General features: G+C 35.6%; 1 long non-coding RNA gene and 2 other non-coding genes across 4 annotated transcripts; 2 read left to right on the top strand and 1 right to left on the bottom strand.

Annotated features, from left to right (window-relative positions):
- Positions 1-858: 858 nt before the first annotated feature.
- Positions 859-9347, top strand: LOC134326840 (uncharacterized). Of its 2 annotated transcripts, none has more exons than XR_010014602.1 (3): positions 859-943; positions 9044-9108; positions 9251-9347. It is a non-coding gene; the product is annotated as an uncharacterized LOC134326840 (long non-coding RNA). The 2 variants fall into 2 exon arrangements; XR_010014601.1 differs by lacking the exon at positions 859-943 and adding an exon at positions 8648-8718.
- A 3672-nt stretch (positions 9348-13019) lies between these two features.
- On the top strand, positions 13020-13093 carry trnai-aau (transfer RNA isoleucine (anticodon AAU)). The gene has a single exon. It is a non-coding gene; the product is annotated as a tRNA-Ile (tRNA).
- Positions 13094-14072: 979 nt separating this feature from the next.
- On the bottom strand, positions 14073-14145 carry trnak-cuu (transfer RNA lysine (anticodon CUU)). The gene has a single exon. It is a non-coding gene; the product is annotated as a tRNA-Lys (tRNA).
- Between the last annotated feature and the right edge of the window lie 5278 nt (positions 14146-19423).

The raw sequence follows: 19423 nt of genomic DNA, 5'->3' as shown, positions 1-19423 counted from the left end.
TAACCAGCTTGTGATTCTTATAAACAGGAATTCGATAATGAGGCTGAAGGTGAGTTTCACAGAAAGAGGCCAAACATGCTAGACAGGATGTTACTGCTTTGGATTTTCTCTCTGTACAGTAATCACAATCCACATCGTCAGGTCCAGAAGGAAGTGAACCTTGGGCTTCTCTCTTCTTCAGGTCCTCGACAACTTTTGCCAGAATAATGTTTTTCCTCACAACAGGTCTTGGAGTGAAGGTTTGTCTACACTGTGGACAGCTGTATGTTCCCTTATCATCCTCCTGATCCCAGCAGTTATTTATACACACCATACAGAAACTGTGTCCACAAAGAATAGTTACTGGATCCTTCAGTGTTTCCAGACAGACTGAACAGCTGAACTCATCCTGAGTTACTGAAATTTTAGACTCCGACATTTTTCTACACGTAAACAGAAACACCAGTAAACACAGCAAGTTATTTACAGCAGTTCAGACTTCCTGGTTTAATTTGTGTGTTTAAATCAAATCAACAATTTGAACTACATAAAGTAACAATACACAGTAATGTACAGAAGTGTGGAAATGTATAAACTCACCAGCGTTCATCAACTTCAATTATCAACAAAACTACAAACACAGACACGGAACAGATCCACACTCGAACAGAACAAGATCAGATCAGTTTCACTTCTGCTGAACTAAAGGAGAGAGAGAGAGAGAGAGAGAGAGAGAGAGAGAGAGAGAGAGAGAGAGAGAGAGAGAGAGAGAGAGAGAGAGAGAGAGAGAGAGAGAGAGAGAGAGAGAGAGACACGGAACCGCAGCGCTTAGCTTCAGAGATCAGACGAGATCGGGCGTTCTCAGAGTGGTGTGGTCGTAAGCGAGAGAAGTTGTAAACAAGCTGCTTCTTAAACACGTCCGTCGTTCAGCCTTTCTAGATAAGGCCAGCGCGCATATGTTGAGGTATGGGTTGCAGAAATGCTTTTTAGAGACATCGGTTCGAACCCCGCTTTGGGCGATTTTGTACTTCTCCACTTTTAGACTAAATAATCCTAAAGTGCATCGTAACTGACAGTAAAGATCTCTTGATATGTAAATCGCGAATTAACCATTGTACATGTGTTTACAATTGCCGTTTTATCACTTTTATAAAGCGTTTTTATTTAGCTTTATAAAGCATTTTTATTTACTTTTATAAAGCGTTTCCACACTTTAGAATAAATAAATTAAATTTAATTAATTCATTTACATTAAAAACGTGTTATAATAACAAAAACAAACTTTATTTACATGTTAACCTGCTGTAAAGGACAAAAGTAAATAAATAAATTCCTTATGAACATCACACCTGAATGAACTGTCGATTCCAGCCCATTGTGTTGATCTGATCACTTGTGAATTGCTGGCACATACCCATCTATAGATATTATGGTCTATTCCCGCTTATCATGTAAAATAAATACATTAAATTTCAATCCAATTAAGTTACATTAATAGAATTTATTTTATAGTACTACAAAAACATATTCACATGTTTATGTAACCTTTATGATTTAACCTGCTGTAAAGGACAAAAGTGAATAAATAAAAGCCTTATGAACATCACACCTGACTGCAAGCCCGGAGTGGCTAATCGGGAGATTCAAGAGGATTCCCGATGGGCCGGCTCATGTCACTCCCGAGTTTGGGCCGCTTGGATGGAAAAAATAATTTTGACACTTATCTGTCACTTATCTAATCTTCTTGCATTCATTCTCTTTTCATCTGACAGCGCAGCCCTACATCGCAGCAGTAGATTAGATGGGATCTACCATCTGAGGGAATTCCCCCCTCCCTAATGTTTCAGTTGGTCTGGTCCACGAGGCGTCTTTTCTGTAGCGCCGGTGTTGCAGCCGGTATTGCGCAACATAGCCAAGTCAACTTAGCGTACACTGTAACAATTTTACAGTATTACTACTGTAGAATGATAAAATTCTTACTGTAGAACCTGTACACAGCATTTTACTGTAGATCTGCAAAGGATCATGGTCAAGATTCAGTGGTGGGCGAATTCACCGTGGTAAAGTTAGTTTTATATTGGACATTCGCCTGACATTCGACTTTCTTTCGGCTCGTTCTCGGCTAATAAACATCCAAAAATTAATTAAATTGCACGAACTGATACCTCAGTAAACAAGGAACAAACTACAATTAATTTTGTTTAAAAAGGTTTTTCTGTTAATTTTTATTTAACGTTATTTGGTAAATGTGAGGTGCATCCGCGCTGAAATGCTAAGGAAGTGCTAAGGGAGCGTCTATAAAGTTCCGAGGTGTAGTAATTACCCAGTGGCGTGTACCATCTAATACACCTGTATTAAATCCTACAGTATGCTTACAGTAAACAGCGAGAAACGCACATTTTGAGGTTGAAATACTTAACTAGTCTCCTGTACTAGTTAATAAAACCACAATAATAATTAAAAGTCCCCCAGTTTGGGTGCATTACAAAAGTTTTTAAAAAATTAACAAAAATCAAGAAACACACATTTCAAAAAGACAAAGGTTGTAGTAGTTAACTAGTCCCATGTACTAGTTAGTACAACCACAATACAAGTTAAAAGCTCCACAGTATAGGTACAGTAATGAATCAAAATATTTAAAAAATGAAAAAAAATTGAGGAACGCAAATTTTGATATGATGAGGATTGTAGTAGTTAACTAGTCACCTGTACTAGTTACTACAACCACATAAAAAAATTATAAGTCCCACAGCATGAGTACAGTAACGATTTAAAAATGTAAAAAAAATTAACAAAAATCGTGAAACACAAATTTTGATAAGACAAAGGTTGTAGTAGTTAACTAGTCACCTGTACTAGTTACTACAACCACATAAAAAAATTATTAGTCCCACAGCATGAGTACAGTAACGATTTAAAAATGTAAAAAAAATTAACAAAAATCGTGAAACACAAATTTTGATAAGACAAAGGTTGTAGTAGTTAACTAGTCACCTGTGCTAGTTACTACAACCACAGAACAAATTAAAAGTTTTACAGCATAGGTGCAGTAATGAATCAAATGTTTTAAAAAATTAACAAAAATCGTAAAACGCAAATTTAGAAAAGACAAAGGTTGTAGTAGTTAACTAGTGACCTGCACTACTTACTACAACCACGTTTCAAATTAAAAGTCCCCCAGCAAAGGTACAGTAATGAGTCAAAGTTTTATAAAAATTAACAAAAATCGTAAAACGCAAATTTTGATAAGACAAAGGTTGTAGTAGTTAACTAGTGACCTGCACTACTTACTACAACCACGTTTCAAATTAAAAGTCCCCCAGCAAAGGTACAGTAATGAGTCAAAGTTTTATAAAAATTAACAAAAATCGTAAAACGCAAATTTTGATAAGACAAAGGTTGTAGTAGTTAACTAGTGACCTGCACTACTTACTACAACCACGTTTCAAATTATAAGTCCCTCAGCAAGTGTACAGTAATGAATCAAAGTTTTATAAAAATTAACAAAAATCGTAAAACGCACATTTTGATAAGACAAAGGTTGTAGTAGTTAACTAGTGACCTGCACTACTTACTACAACCACGTTTCAAATTAATATTCCCCCAGCAAGGGTACAGTAATGAGTCAAAGTTTTATAAAAATTAACAAAAATCGTAAAACGCAAATTCTGATAAGACAAAGGTTGTAGTAGTTAACTAGTCACCTGTACTACTTACTACAACCAAAATACAAATTAAAGTTTCCCCAGCATGGGTGCAGTAACTAATCAAAAATTTAAAAAAATTAACAAAAATCAAGAAACGCCATTTTTTATAAAACAAAGGTTGTAGTAGTTAACTAGTCACTTACACTACTTACTACAACCAAAATATAAGTTAAACGTGCCACAGCATGGGTATAATAGGTAATCAAAAAATGTACTAAAATCGAGAAAGGCAAATTTTAAAAAGACAAAGGTTGTAGTAGTTAACTAGTGACCTGTACTAGTTACTACAACCACAATATAAGAGAAATGTCTCACAGCATGGGTATAATAAGTAATCAAAAATTTTAAAAAATTAACAAAAATCGAGAAACGCACATTTAGAAAAGACAAAGGTTGTAGTAGTTAACTTGTCACCTGTACTACTTACTACAACCACATTTCAAATTAATAGTCCCACTGCATATGTACAGTGGGTAATCAAAAAATTTAAACAATTAATAAAAATTTACAAATGTAAATTTTGATAAGACGAAGGTTGTAGTAGGTTGTAGTAGTTATTTAAGCCAGCTGTAGCCTAGTGTTTAAAGTACTTGACCAGTGATCAGAGGGTTGCTGGTTTAAGCCCCAAAATTTTGACTTGAGAAACCTCTGTCCTTTTTGTCTCCTGATGTTTGGCCCACATTTCCTGAGACAGGCTGATGTCTTGTAATTTAAGTGGTTTTACAAGAAGGCCATCAGGGAAACTGTGGTAGACAATGTGCTCAGTGTACCTGCCCTGAAGAGAACTGTGCATTTTCCTCACAAACTGTCCTGGATGCAATCCTTTCTTTTTGTTTAGGATGTTATGCTTGATTATACCAAACCATGCCTCAACATGGCAATTCGTCTCTCTTGTTTTTTCAGAGAAAATGTCATCAGTGTTTTCTGTTTTGTCAGTAGATTCCCCAACATAATTCCACTCCAAAGAGGAAATATTGAAAGATAATGTTCAAACAGTTGATGACGCCTGGACAGTAGCATGGATTTTTATCTGATGACTCTTCCTCTTTATTCATCTTTAACTTAACAGAATCAGAAATACGCCTGAAACAAGCAGAGAAAGGTGAAGTTCCCACATGGGTTTTGGAAAATCTCTGCAATCCTTCATCCTGGTCGATTTCAGCTGCTCTGTCATCTGAAATTCTTCAAGGTCACATATTTTGGCTGTAGCAATAAGATCTTCAAGTCTTCTAATGTTTCTGAGAACATCATCATTCTTGTTCTTGTTTAACAGCACAGTACAAAATGATTGAAAAATGTCACATGCATCATCCATACAGCGAGTGTTCTGTAGTCTTGCCAGAATACGTACAAAAGTCTTTCAATCCTTTGTCACTGGTTTGTTTACCAACATCCACCACTTAAAAACTTAATCATGTAAAATAATTAAAAACTTGAAAATCTTGCATTTTCAAGTTCCATTATAATATTAAGCTACACTGTGGATTAAATCCAACTTTATAAATAAAATGCAACTGTATCGTAAGTGTAGTTATACATATTCATAATTATATTGTAATATGTTAATATGCTAAGTTATTATTATATTAAGGTGATATAGACATATCTATCTTCGATAATTATGCTTTACTGTTTTAACGATTTTAAATACTTTAATTTCATTGAGAAATAAAATTATTTTAATCTTGGAATACATTTCAACTTTAAAAATGGCAGCATGTAATGGACATTGCCCAAAATAACACATTTATTTCCAGGTCAATGTTTAATTAAAATGTATTAAGATATTTGTTAATTACTGTTCCATATCACTAAAAGACAGCAAAATATTATTTTATATAATCATACTATTTGGCTTAAGTTGGCTATAATTGCACAAAGTGTTCACAATTAAGGCTAATATGCCAGGAAAATATTTATTACATTTATTACATTGTAATTAACATATTATTACGAAACATTTAGCAGATAATGCAGATAAATAATACATAAATAACAAATATTTGTAATAAATAAATATTACAAAATGTCTACTAGAACCTACCTTATCCATTGAGCAAGATGCCAATATCCGGATTTTCATTAATGATATATTGTTGGCTCTGTATCATTTTGTCTGACCACCACTGAGCTATCACAGGGGCAATGGTAGCTCAGTGGTTAAGGTACTGGACTAGTAAACAGAAGGTTGCCGGTTCAAGCCCTGCCACCACCAAGTTGCCACTGTTGGGTCCCTGAGCAAGGCCCTTAACCCTCAATTGCTCATTGTGTTCAGCTCATTGTGTAAGTCGCTTTGGATAAAAGCATCTGCTAAATGCTGAAAATGTAAATGTTGTCTGCCTGACAGCTACTAATCCTAATGACCTTAAGTTGTAGGGGTGTTTACAATGCCTGAAGTGGTAGCTGAGAGTTGATTGGTTACATCTCGACATGTCAGTCTTCTGTTATATATGGCTTGGTTTACTGTCACCTTTTGGTTTGCTGCTTCCTTTGCATTTAATCTTGCTCATATTAAGTGTTTATGCTACTAAGGCAAACAGCATACACAATACACTTTGCAACAAATTTGTGTGGACTAATTAACTGATTTTAATTCTTCCAAACTTACTTTTCCTTAGCCCAATGCTGTAAATCAGAAACATTAGATCCACTTTCAAATTGGTTAACAACAAGGAGCTTACCAATTATGATGCCCAGGCATGTTGTGATTTAATCTTAAATATGCATTTAGTTTGTGAGTCAGTAGCTTTATTGCAATTGTTTTATGCCTTTAACTCCCAATAATACGTATGCACTATCTGATACATTACATTGTATTAAAGGAAACATTAAATTAAATTGAAATTGAAATTAACATAGACTGGTAAGCTTGTGAAAAGTTTTTTATTAAAGATGATCTAATAGATGTAACAATAATGTTTGAGAGAGCTTCTCCTTTGTATGTTCAGCATACAGATCATACTGCAATACATAAAAAAAAAAAGTTGGACACATGTTTAAAACCTTTTGCAATATTGAAAATTGTTGATCATTTGTGAACTAAGAATAGTAATTATTGCAATTTTCAAGTGCAATTGTTAGTTGTAGTAAGTAGTTCACCTTTCGGGTAATTACCAAAACATTAATTATATAAAAATATATTATTACACCTTGATTGAATACTGTACTGTAGTAGGTAGTATAAATGACTAAGTGAGTAATACAACATTCCTTATAACAAAATGTTCATTTATTAATTTGTATTTTTTTAAAATGTTTGATTCGTTACTGTACCAATGCTGTAAGACTTTTAACTTATATTGTGGTTGTAGTAACTAGAACAGGTGACTAGTTAACTACTACAACCTTACTTTTATAAAAAATGGCGTTTCTTGATTTATGCTAATTAAACATTTTTTTTTATTAGTTACTGCACCCATGCTGGGGGAATTTTAATTTGTATTTTGGTTGTAGTAAGTAGTACAGGTAACTAGTTAACTACTACAACCATTGTGTTATCAAAATTTGCGTTTCACGATTTTTGTTAATTTTTATAAAACTTTGATTCATTACTGTACACTTGCTGAGGGACTTTTAATTTGAAACGTGGTTGTAGTAAGTAGTGCAGGTCACTAGTTAACTACTACAACCTTTGTCTTATCAAAATTTGCGTTTTACGATTTTTGTTAATTTTTATAAAACTTTGACTCATTACTGTACCTTTGCTGGGGGACTTTTAATTTGAAACGTGGTTGTAGTAAGTAGTGCAGGTCACTAGTTAACTACTACAACCTTTGTCTTTTCTAAATTTGCGTTTTACGATTTTTGTTAATTTTTTAAAACATTTGATTCATTACTGCACCTATGCTGTAAAACTTTTAATTTGTTCTGTGGTTGTAGTAACTAGCACAGGTGACTAGTTAACTACTACAACCTTTGTCTTATCAAAATTTGTGTTTCACGATTTTTGTTAATTTTTTTTACATTTTTAAATCGTTACTGTACTCATGCTGTGGGACTTATAATTTTTTATGTGGTTGTAGTAACTAGTACAGGTGACTAGTTAACTACTACAACCTTTGTCTTATCAAAATTTGTGTTTCACGATTTTTGTTAATTTTTTTTACATTTTTAAATCGTTACTGTACTCATGCTGTGGGACTTATAATTTTTTTATGTGGTTGTAGTAACTAGTACAGGTGACTAGTTAACTACTACAATCCTCATCATATCAAAATTTGCGTTCCTCAATTTTTTTTCATTTTTTAAATATTTTGATTCATTACTTTACCTATACTGTGGAGCTTTTAACTTGTATTGTGGTTGTACTAACTAGTACATGGGACTAGTTAACTACTACAACCTTTGTCTTTTTGAAATGTGTGTTTCTTGATTTTTGTTAATTTTTTAAAAACTTTTGTAATGCACCCAAACTGGGGGACTTTTAATTATTATTGTGGTTTTATTAACTAGTACAGGAGACTAGTTAAGTATTTCAACCTCAAAATGTGCGTTTCTCGCTGTTTACTGTAAGCATACTGTAGGATTTAATACAGGTGTATTAGATGGTACACGCCACTGGGTAATTACTACACCTCGGAACTTTATAGACGCTCCCTTAGCACTTCCTTAGCATTTCAGCGCGGATGCACCTCACATTTACCAAATAACGTTAAATAAAAATTAACAGAAAAACCTTTTTAAACAAAATTAATTGTAGTTTGTTCCTTGTTTACTGAGGTATCAGTTCGTGCAATTTAATTAATTTTTGGATGTTTATTAGCTGAGAACGAGCCGAAAGAAAGTCGAATGTCAGGCGAATGTCCAATATAAAACTAACTTTACCACGGTGGCGAACCGTACAGTAAGCATATTTCTGCTGTGAATCACAATACAGTAAATTTAAGCGGGATTTTTCTTTTTCTGTCAGTTTAAACAATAATCCGTCTTTGGTAATAGTACAGTTTGCATTATATCTAACACAAATACTAGTTTTCTTTTTTTTTTTTTTAATCACTCAGACAGAAAGACGTCTTTATATCATCAGTAACAGGTACAGAAATTAGAATTACTTGATAATAATCACCAACTCTTTTAAAACGCTATCAAGACAGAAAGCGAGCTAGCTCGCTAAACATAGAACTAATCGGCCAGTTGATAAACAACTAGCTAATGGTCTCGCCAAAAGTGATATATTAGAGAGCCAGCGTGCATAACATTACCAAAATAAGCTATTTGTACATGATATTTTGTTATCTGGTGATATTTAGTTGATAACACCAGGAGTAACAACACAGTTCGTAAAGTTTGTGTGTATATGTGGCTGTGCTGTAGCTTCATGTTTTATGTGGTGAAACTCATCACTCGTTTTTTTCTAGTTACCGTGAGGCATGTGTAAGTAGCCTACTGAAGTGGACTAAAGCAAAACAGAGCCCCAAAACAGGTAAGAATTTTAAATAGTAGAATGTGTTTATTAATGTGATATCTCTAATGGGAGGTTAGGAATTAACAAAACTGTCATAGTCTCCAGTCTTGTATATAAATTTCTATAGCAGTAACAGTAATTCCTTGTTTTATCTTTACAGTGCAGGGAAGAAAACTTTAGCCCAAGATGTGGATTCCAGCAAATGTAAAACAAAGCACTTGCACATTTTTGTTTTTGTTCAGAACAGCAGTGTTTACAAAAATATAAATTTATTTATTTAATTATCTACGTATTTTCAAAAACATGTTTTAAAATGTTGAATTTAAATAAATGATTTTTGGTTACAAATGCAGTGTCTTCATTTTTACAATGTATAATTATTTTTTTAATATTATTTTAGTGTTAAATGCTGCAATGCCTTTGAAGTAGTCTAATATTTGCTGTAATTAAAAGACTGCATTACTGTGATAACAATTACAGTAAAGTGATTACTGCTGTAATAGTTTACAGTAAGGTGAAATTACTATAATAAGAGCTACAGTACTGTGATTATTACTGTAATAAATATTACAGTATTTTATAATTACTGTAATTAAATTTGCAGTATGCGTACTGTCAAATGTATTTCAGCAACTTACCGGCTAATTGCTGCCAGCAAGTTACTGTACATTTCACAGTCTCCTTTTTACAGTGTATGTAATAAATGTAGCATTCATATAGAAACACAATGTAAAGAAGTCATTTTAATGAAACACTGAGGTGCTTACAACACTACAGATTACTGTGACATGTCACCTACTTATAATTCACCATAGTGGTCTCTTACCTGTGTGTGTCTGTCATTATGAATCAGTCCAGTTTCCACCACGTGCGAAATCGTATGATTCGTCCAGTTCGTTCCTCAGTTCAGGCGCACACTGGGAACTCAGCCTGCTTTTTATAGATCCTACTACTGCACCACCCACAAGCCTCTGGGGCTTTCTGGTTCAGGGGACACAACACGAGAGTATAAAAACACTCGGCACTAATCTGACATACGTGATACACCATTTATTAACAACTCATTCATTATACCAGGGGTCACCAACCTACTACTACTACACAGTTATTTACTGAATTTAACATATAAGGGGACATAAAATGTATGAACGTAATGGTGCTTTCATTATTTTATGTTTTAAATCAATTGTATGGAGAATTCTGGCTTTGACCATGTAAGTGATAAAGGGGATTTGAACATGGAGTTTTATAATTGTAACAAAAAATAAAAATATCGAATGCAGTATTTATACACTTGCAATCTCAAATTGAATAGGCACCAAGTATTGTATCAGGCTATCCCTGGGATTTCCCATCCCTACTATATAACCAGTTTACTGCATTAAAAAAGTGATAGATAAGTCACTAAAATGAACCAATGTTAAGTGGAAGTTGGGATACAAAGTGAAACTTTATGTTTCATTACAGTTAAATAATAAAACATACATAATTCTTACTTACATTGGAACCTCTAAGTCTGTGCAGATGACTCTGATAGCTCCCTCTCCCTTATCTTTGATTATCCTCAGAAGTCTTTCCACTGCTAGAAATAAAGAGTTCCATCTGGTAGCATTAGTGCGCAGCAGCTGGAGGGAGCAAACCTCTTTGGTAGTTTCAGCTGCACGTGTTGATCTTCCACATTTGTTCCAAAGTGCATTGCACTTGCCAAAAGTCAAATAGTACACTTTCTTGTATGCCTCGGTGTATGTTGCTTTCATGGCTTTGGGAATTGAAAACTGCTGACACAACAAACTCCAATTCTTCATACCCTTCTTCATCCTCTCCTGGTTGAGATGCATCACCATCACCTTTGACTACATTGTTGTTCTCATCTTCACCAAAAACTTGAAAAGCTTTTATGAAGTTCGAGCCGTTGTAGTTCTCAGAATCTTGCCTCGAATTTTAAACTCTGAATGGATGTCATTCAGGGCACTTGCCAACATGTCAAACGTGTGCTAACCTCTCAGTTGTTTACAGGCTAGGGCTGCCGAGCATCTTTTGAGACTGTCAGGGTCAATCCAATGGGCAGTAACCCCAATGAAGCTCTGCCTATTGGCAGACCAGCAGTTGGTGGTGGTGGCGATATAGTCAACTTGTCTCATGTCTCAAGTCACTGCTTTCTTCATTTCCTTTGAGGCATTATGGTCACTAGTGACAAAAGTTTTGCATTAGGCATTAGTTCCTTTACAAAATCTTTAAATGGTCCTTGTTTAACGACACAGAATAGCTGGAGGCCTTGAACAACACACTTTATAACAGCTTTGTTAATAGACCTCTGAGACAGTTCATGTGTTCACTAATTTGGTCTGTCTGCTAGTGGAGGGAGTCTCAGAAACTCTTTTTCTCAGCTCATGTCAGCTCATATTTTTTAAGGTGGTGTACATGCCTTTTCTGAAACGGTGCCAGAAAGCCACTTTGTAAGCATATCTTTAATTACAGAATTTTCTTATCTTTTTGCTTCCATAGGGAAAATCAAATCACTCCAATACAGAGTTAGAATGCAAAAACTAGCAACCACAGAACTGCTTCACAATGTAATCTTATGGGGCAAGCCACATACACAGTAAACCATTTGTTTTTTTGGTCACCAACAGGCTTATAATGTTATTGAAAGTGTCTGACAACAAACCTGTGCCTACCTAAATAACTATAGGACGAAAAAACTAGACACGCCAGACAGTGAAAGTTAATTGATTATTGATGGGGTGCTGTTTTCTGATGTATAAAAATGACAAATTAATGCAAAATTTGTTAAGAAGCCTATTTCCAGTGCCCAAATACTGTATTTAGCATTTTTAAGGAAATACACTTCTTCATGAATTCTACGGATGGTTGTGGGCCCCCATGTATAGTTTTCATAAAAATATATATATACAAAATTAATGATGCGCAGCATGCATTACAACGAGAAGCGTGTTTGCATACCAAAAGACAAAGTTGTTTTTAGTTTGCACAGACAGAGCTGCTAGTCAGCGTTGTGGTTTACAACAAAGTAGTTCCCAAATTGTGGCAGATGGTTGCGATTGAAGATTTCCTTGTGCATATTTTGTGTACCGCCCACATCCTGGAACACTGCGCCATGTCAGCTGATTGCATGGTTCCGTACTGTGTGACATTTACTCTCTCCGTTGTAAAGTTACTAAGCTTCTATTTACAGAAAGGGGGCGCAAAAACAACAGAACAACTGAAGAAGGCAGTGAACTGAATACATCCCAAGTTGCAATACCCCCATCCCCCCTTACAGTTGTTACAGTATACAATCTAAGAAATTAAGGGTTAGGGGCCTTGCTCAAAGGCCCAACAGCTACAACCTGGCAGAGGTGAGGCTTGAACCAGCAACCCTCTGATGACTAGTCTAGTACCTTAACTACTAGGCTACAGCTGCCCTTAAAAGTCAATATTTCCATTTCTTAAGGTGAGCACAAGAGGAACTTCATCCGGTACGATGAATCTTTCTCTGCAACATAAAAAAAAAGAATTTCTTTTAAATATGGCCAAGGGTGTTCTTTATTGTCAACTCCACGGTAGCAATTTCTGCTTCCATCTTGTCGTAAAGTGGAATAATGATGCTTATATCTGACATTTCTAACTTTGTTGGATCTGGACTGAACTTGTCTGCACCTGCGCATTAATGTGCTTAACCAATGATCTAATTTACACCTGTTTGCAGTTTGTCACACATCTTACATCATTTAGCTTAAAAAAACTTGCAGTTTTATTTTACGAGTAAAGAATCTGCGTACGGCAAATGTATCGGAGTAAAAGTAAAAGTTGCCAAAAATGTTTATACTCCAGTACAAATACTCAAAGACTCAAAAAAAAAAAAAAAACTTACTATACACCACTGAGTGTAGAATTATGTTCAAAGATCTAAAGAGAATAGATGTACTGGCCGGTTAGCTCAGTTGGTTAGAGCGTGGTGCTAATAACGCCAAGGTCGCGGGTTCGATCCCCGTACTGGCCACACCCATTTTAATGATTAAAGGCAGCATGGCTGAGAGAGAGTCAGGTGAGCATGTGCTGTGTATCAGGACTTTCTAACCTGAGTAATTTAATCACTGAAAGTAAGAATACCACCCTGTTCTTCTGCCATCTTTAATTCTGGCTTCATTTCACCTAATGAACGTGGCATGACCTTTATAAATGGTTACAATCAATTTTGTCAATGGCAAAATAAAAAAATAAGTAAAAAGAGAACTGCTGTGTAATTTAGTGAATTCTTGCACTGCACATGGCAGAAGTCTAAAAGAAATGTAGACCGTGTACAATAAAAGTATTAGGAAAGTATGAGGTTAAAAGCATCAGCTTTTATTTATTATTAAAAGAAAAATATATGAACCTCAGTCATCTTACATGAAGATCTGTTCTGCCCTACCCTTGACCACTGGCTGGTTAGCTCAGTTGGTTAGCGCATGGTGCTAATAGCGCCAAGGTCTCAGGTTCGATCCGTGTACAGCCACTCACACAAACAAGTGATCCTTCTCTAACTAGCAGGTCGTATTGTCCTGGGCTTCAAATGTTGTCTTTGACAAGTGTGAGATCTTTTTACTGCCCCTCTCATTCAGGTCAGAAACATGCCATTTTTCAATTTGCCAAACTTCATTACCCTTCTGTAAACCCATGTATACTGTCTAATGAAAGAGCTGTATGCATGTCTCTGTGGCGCAATCTTTTAGCGCGTTCGGCTGTTAACCGAAAGGTTGGTGGTTCGAGCCCACCCAGGGACGAGTGCCTTTTATTGCCCATTTATGCCTGTTGATCAAACGGATATGAGACACAACAACAATGTGTAGCTCCACAGAATAGTGGAAATAAGTAACTGAAAACATCCAGTAAACAACAGTCCTACAAGCACAAATATCCACCTGATAAGTCACCGGAGACCGGCTGTCCAAAGTGGAAGAACGTTCTTTTGGTTTCCGTAGATGTTAAAAGAAGATACTCGCCCAACGTGGGGCTCGAACCCACAACCCTGAGATTAAGAGTCTCATGCTCTACCGACTGAGCTAGCCAGGCTTAAGCAGTGTGTCAGAACAGACTTTTTTTATTTTAAACTACTACACAATTACTGAACCCGCTCCATTATGCTTTACACCTCAGTGTATATTATCTGGAAACAGATGCTCTTCATATAGAAATATGCTTTACATTTGCTTGATGGTAATAACTCTTGGTGAAGTCTTAATGAACAATTAAAACATCAATTCAGGTTGTGTTTAGTTCAATTGGGGAAAATATTAACAGTAGCTGAACTTCCTAAAACCCAGAATCTACACATACAAATCCTACATTCATTCCACAATGGCTCTTTCATTAGACAGCGCTGATTGGATTAGGCGGTACCCTGCTGTATCGGGAAATTAAAAGAGTTGGGTCAGTTGTCAAAGGTCCCAAGAAACTGCCCAACCTGATTGAGATGGTGGGTAGAGCCGTGGGAACTCAAACTATGAATTTGAATCAGGGTATGGAATCCATCTTGCATAATATAGCGGCTCTGCGAAAGGAGATGAACCAGAGATGCATTAATCTAATTAATTCAGTCTGTGTTAAATTTTTGCCTCAGACAAAACAAGAAGTCATCTCTGCTTCTGGCTCCCCTGTTATCAGCAACGGCCTTGCTGATAAGTAAATACCTCCGGAAGATCTGCTGCTACGTTCCTACTGTTCCTCACTGTCTGTTTTCATTCTGGCCAGCAAGAGCTGAAAACAGCCATTTTATCGCGGACTTGCACAGACTTTCTTCTTGCTGCAGAATGGGAACTGACAGAAACTCTTTCCTTACCCAAACCAACGTCTCCACTCTTAGCTTCATCCCACCACTATGGTTGGACGGGTCTGTAGCGCGCGCTGTTATAGCTGCGAATCGCCAGATGGCTGCCTCCTGTAGTGCACTCTAAAAAATAAAACATTGGGTCAACAAAAAAAATTAAGGCAACATTTTGCATTAGTCTTTTTGAGTTATGCCAACTTCTCCTAGAATTACGTTGACCCAACACAATATTTTAAATTACACAATCTTAATAACTGTCAACATGAACACATATTTTTAAGTTAGTGTTATTTAAAAATGCTTTTTACTGAATTATGAAAACCTAAAATATTGTGTTGGATCAACGTAATTCTACAAGCAGTTGGCATAACTCAAAAAGACTAATGCAAAATGTTGCCTTGATTTTTTTTGTTGACCCAATGTTTTATTTAATATTCATTTAACTTAAAAGTTTTAATACTAAATATAACATTGGGTCAACAGAAAAAATCAAGGCAACATTTTGCATTAGTCTTTTTGAGTTATGCCAACTGCTCGTAGAATTACGTTGATCCAACATCCTGTAGCCTAATATCTCTAAACATTAATTTGAATGTTTGTTAGCATTGCACTGAATTTGCTGAATGTAAAACAATTTAAACAATGATACAAGAACAAGGAAACATGAATTATTACCAAAAATCATTTATTACAGAACACATCTACTTTTAACAAATCCCATTAGTGGACAACAATAAAAACTATGAAAAAACAAATTCCACATATCAGTCTGTAAAATCAATATTTTAAAAATTATATGCATTAAACAAATGAGTAATGTTTATTGTTTATTGTGAAAGACAGAAAGGCGTGGAGTACAATGATCCATAAAGTGACCGAGAGTCGGATGCGACTGAACGGATGAAATGATGAATGTTTATTGTTTAGTTTATTTTTACCTAGAACGCAAACACGTAATAATTAGCTAGCCAACCTTAGCATAGTTGTTGGCTACTTTTGCTACACAAACATCGTAAAATAGACTAGACAAAAAATAAGTTTTTAATAGCTCACCAGGGAAATTTTATGTCACTGGAAATATTTTAATCCATGAAAAAGTCAAGTTTTACTCAGTTTATAACACCAAATGGTGTGTTGGTCCATGCCACTCTGAAGAAAAGCTAGCTAGCTAATTTGCATAGCACTCAAACTCTCTCTTTCCCGCTCTCTCGCTCTTGTAGTTTGTGCCTGCCGACCTTCAACTGCAAAGCGGGCAAATTATTCAAATCACAAAAGTGAAATCTGTAGATATATAGGTCAAAAATTGTTTGTAACAGTTAGAATGCTCACCTTGCTTGTGAAAGACTCACTCCACAGTGAAGAAAGGGCGCCTTGAGAACACAGACCGTTTCTGTCCGTGTGGGCGGGGCGAATTTAAACTACTGAGAAAATTAAGTCGTACAGTGTATGTATTTTAAGTTGCTAGAAGCTAAATTTTGTTCTTTATTGTTCAACCCAATATCTTAAGTTCAGGTGATTCATTATAGTGTGTTGAAACAACACTTATAATTTGTGCGTTATCAGAACTCAATAAAATAACAACTGCAAGTAAAAAATTGTGTAATATAATGTAACTTGATTTTTTGTCATACAGCAGTGCATATATTTAAGTACTGGTTAAAGGCCATCTGAATTACTTTTTAGAGTGTGGTTACTTTTCATCATCCCCATATCCCTGCCTGTGGCTGGTTGTGTGATTATGTTATGTTATGTTTATATGTGCTTGTGTGCTGTTGGGGCTTTTTTTCATGTTATCACAGTGTGCTCCTAAGGGAGCACAATCTGGTTGCTGTTTTTTTTTATCTCCTATTCTCCCAATGTGTTTATTATTTCTTGTTTCTTATCCTGTCTTCCCGTCCTGTACCCCCCCCCCCCCCCCCCCTTGTCAAATTGAATGTTGGACGGGTGGATGGCTAATTTCGCTGTAATTAATTTATAGTGACAATAAAGTTCTACTACTACTACTACTACTACAAAGTTCACAAACATGATTTAATGAGTGAAAACTTGATGTTTGGAGCTCCTTTGGTGTGCAGACTGGTATTGTGTATCAGCACTACTTACTGTGTGCAGGACCTGAGTCGTATCTGCTCCAGTCACTAGTTGGCGCCATTAAGCTCAGTCAAGAACTTTAAGAAATATATAGTTTAGATAGTTCACACATATAAGAACCCACAAAACCTCTTAGATGTGTGTCAAGTGTGAGAGCTTTTTAATGCCCCTCTCATTCAGGTCAGAAACATGCCATTATTTTAATTTGCCAAACTTAATGACCCTTCTGTAAATGGTTTAATGTGCACACTGCTGCTACTGGCTTGTTCTTCTTTTCTACAATGTAAGTTCATACCTTCAGGTTCATGTTATTTGAGATCTCTCCATAGATTTCTTCCTCGTGTGCAGAAAGACGCAGTTCAGTTTGAGTCGATTCACTAAGTTGAAGGAATCGATTGATGAAGTCAACATTTTTTATGTTACACAAAATAATTAAAAGAGTCTGACCACTATCATTAGCTGTCATTTACAAATGAATCGCGGGTCAATACAGAGACAAACCATCTCTTCTAATACAAAATAGAATAAATAATGTGTAACAGTTTAATGATGCATCATACATACAGTGAAACAAAACTTCTAAACGTGTAAAAAGCTTCACTTAAATAATAATAATATGTCAAAAATACATCAACTCACCTAAATATTATCTACATAACACATACAGCAAAAACATGTGAATGTGGAAGCATGTGTGTGTGTGTGTGTGTGTGCATGTTTATGAATATTAATAGAATTGAAACGTATGTTAGACACGTATAGATACATGAAGTGATGTAGACACACATATTAACTCCTTAGCAATAGTAATGATACACTATGTGGCAAATTATTTGGACACCTTACCATGAGCTTGTTGGATCTCATTTAAAAAACAAACAGTATTAAGATCAAGTGACTTCTGTGTGATCATTAGTGAATTGTGATCTCCTGAACAGGTGCACAAATATCAAATCATCTGCTTCAGAGCGACATGAAGTGACGGGCCAACTGCGTCCTGAACTTAATGCAGTTTTCCAGCAGTGGAACGTTTTGTTGTGATTTTGATACTTGGGTGGCAATGTTTAACTAAAATGACTTTTATTTAGTGTTTAAAACTTCTAAATTACCTCAGTTTTTTTCAATTGATTTCAGTCAATTATATTAATCAAGTAAGTTTAAATAACTTGAGATGTAAAAGTAAAGTCTGAAGTTGTGTGTATTTTTCTTTTTGGCTTTATTTACTTAGCAAATGGCGAATCATTACGTTTAGATTTGTGGTGTCAGGGTTCCATGGTGTAATGGTTAGTACTCTGGACTCTGAATCCAGCGATCCGAGTTCAAATCTCCTTAATGAACCTTAATGCTTTTATTTGGGGCCCGGTGTGAGGTCCAAGGTTTAGAAACTTTAGCAGTTTCAGGATGGTAGCGTTCAGCGCATGTGCAAGTACAACAGAGCGCTTGTGGGGTGTAGACCACGATTACTTGTTCTAGTTGTGTCGACCAAGCAGATCACCATTCAGGAAGGTATATCAGTGCCAAAATATGAGCCAGTTTGTTCAGTAAAACTTTATAAGCCAACAGCAGCAAATAAACTTAAGAGTCACCTTAGATTACATGTTAACTTCCATCTATCCATGCAGCTTAAATACCATAAACACTACATACAAAACATGTGGAGCTATTCTTACTACAGTAAAACACACTGAACTGACTTTTAAAGTGAAGTTCGAAATGTTGTACAGAGATCGTTCCCATCTAGTGGTGCTAGATAAATTACAGCTTGTTGCTTGGGTACAGATTTGTGACTTTATTATTAAATTGTGTTTGTTGTTATTTTTTGAAACTGTAAAGTTTTTATTTATTTATTTTAGTTTCAATACAACGTGACACCGGCAAGATAATTTTGGCATACAGTAAAGAAAAGGCAGAATTCAGGTGAAAATGTGTTATTTGGCAACCAGCACTGTGTAAATATTAGACAGAACACATGATGGGTTATTTTAACTTGTTGGGTTGTGCAGTTTAACCATTGTGCTGAATTAAATAAATGTAAGAAAATACAGCATTAAAGCTTAATCTCATTAAAATACGCTACAACTGAACACTATAATACAATACAATACAGCGACAGTAAGTCTGTGTCTGTTTCTGTTACTTATTCTGAATTGTGTTTGTTTGTAAACTGTGAATTAGTTCTTATTCTGGTCGTGATGTTAGTGAATTAAACCTACATCTCTCTGATGGTCTGATCGATGAGCTGTCTGTTCTGACCTGCTGCTTAAGCCCGGCTAGCTCAGTCGGTAGAGCATGAGACTCTTAATCTCAGGGTCGTGTGTTCGAGCCCCACATTGAGCGAGTACCTTCATTTAACATCTACTGAATCCAAAAGAACGTTCTTCCACTTTGGACAGCCGGTCTCTGGTGAGTTATCAGGTGGATGTTTGTGCTTGT

This window comes from Trichomycterus rosablanca, chromosome 14 (assembly GCF_030014385.1).
Source record: "Trichomycterus rosablanca isolate fTriRos1 chromosome 14, fTriRos1.hap1, whole genome shotgun sequence".
In the NCBI taxonomy this organism is placed as follows: domain Eukaryota; kingdom Metazoa; phylum Chordata; class Actinopteri; order Siluriformes; family Trichomycteridae; genus Trichomycterus; species Trichomycterus rosablanca.
This window is presented reverse-complemented; position numbering and strand designations above follow the sequence as displayed.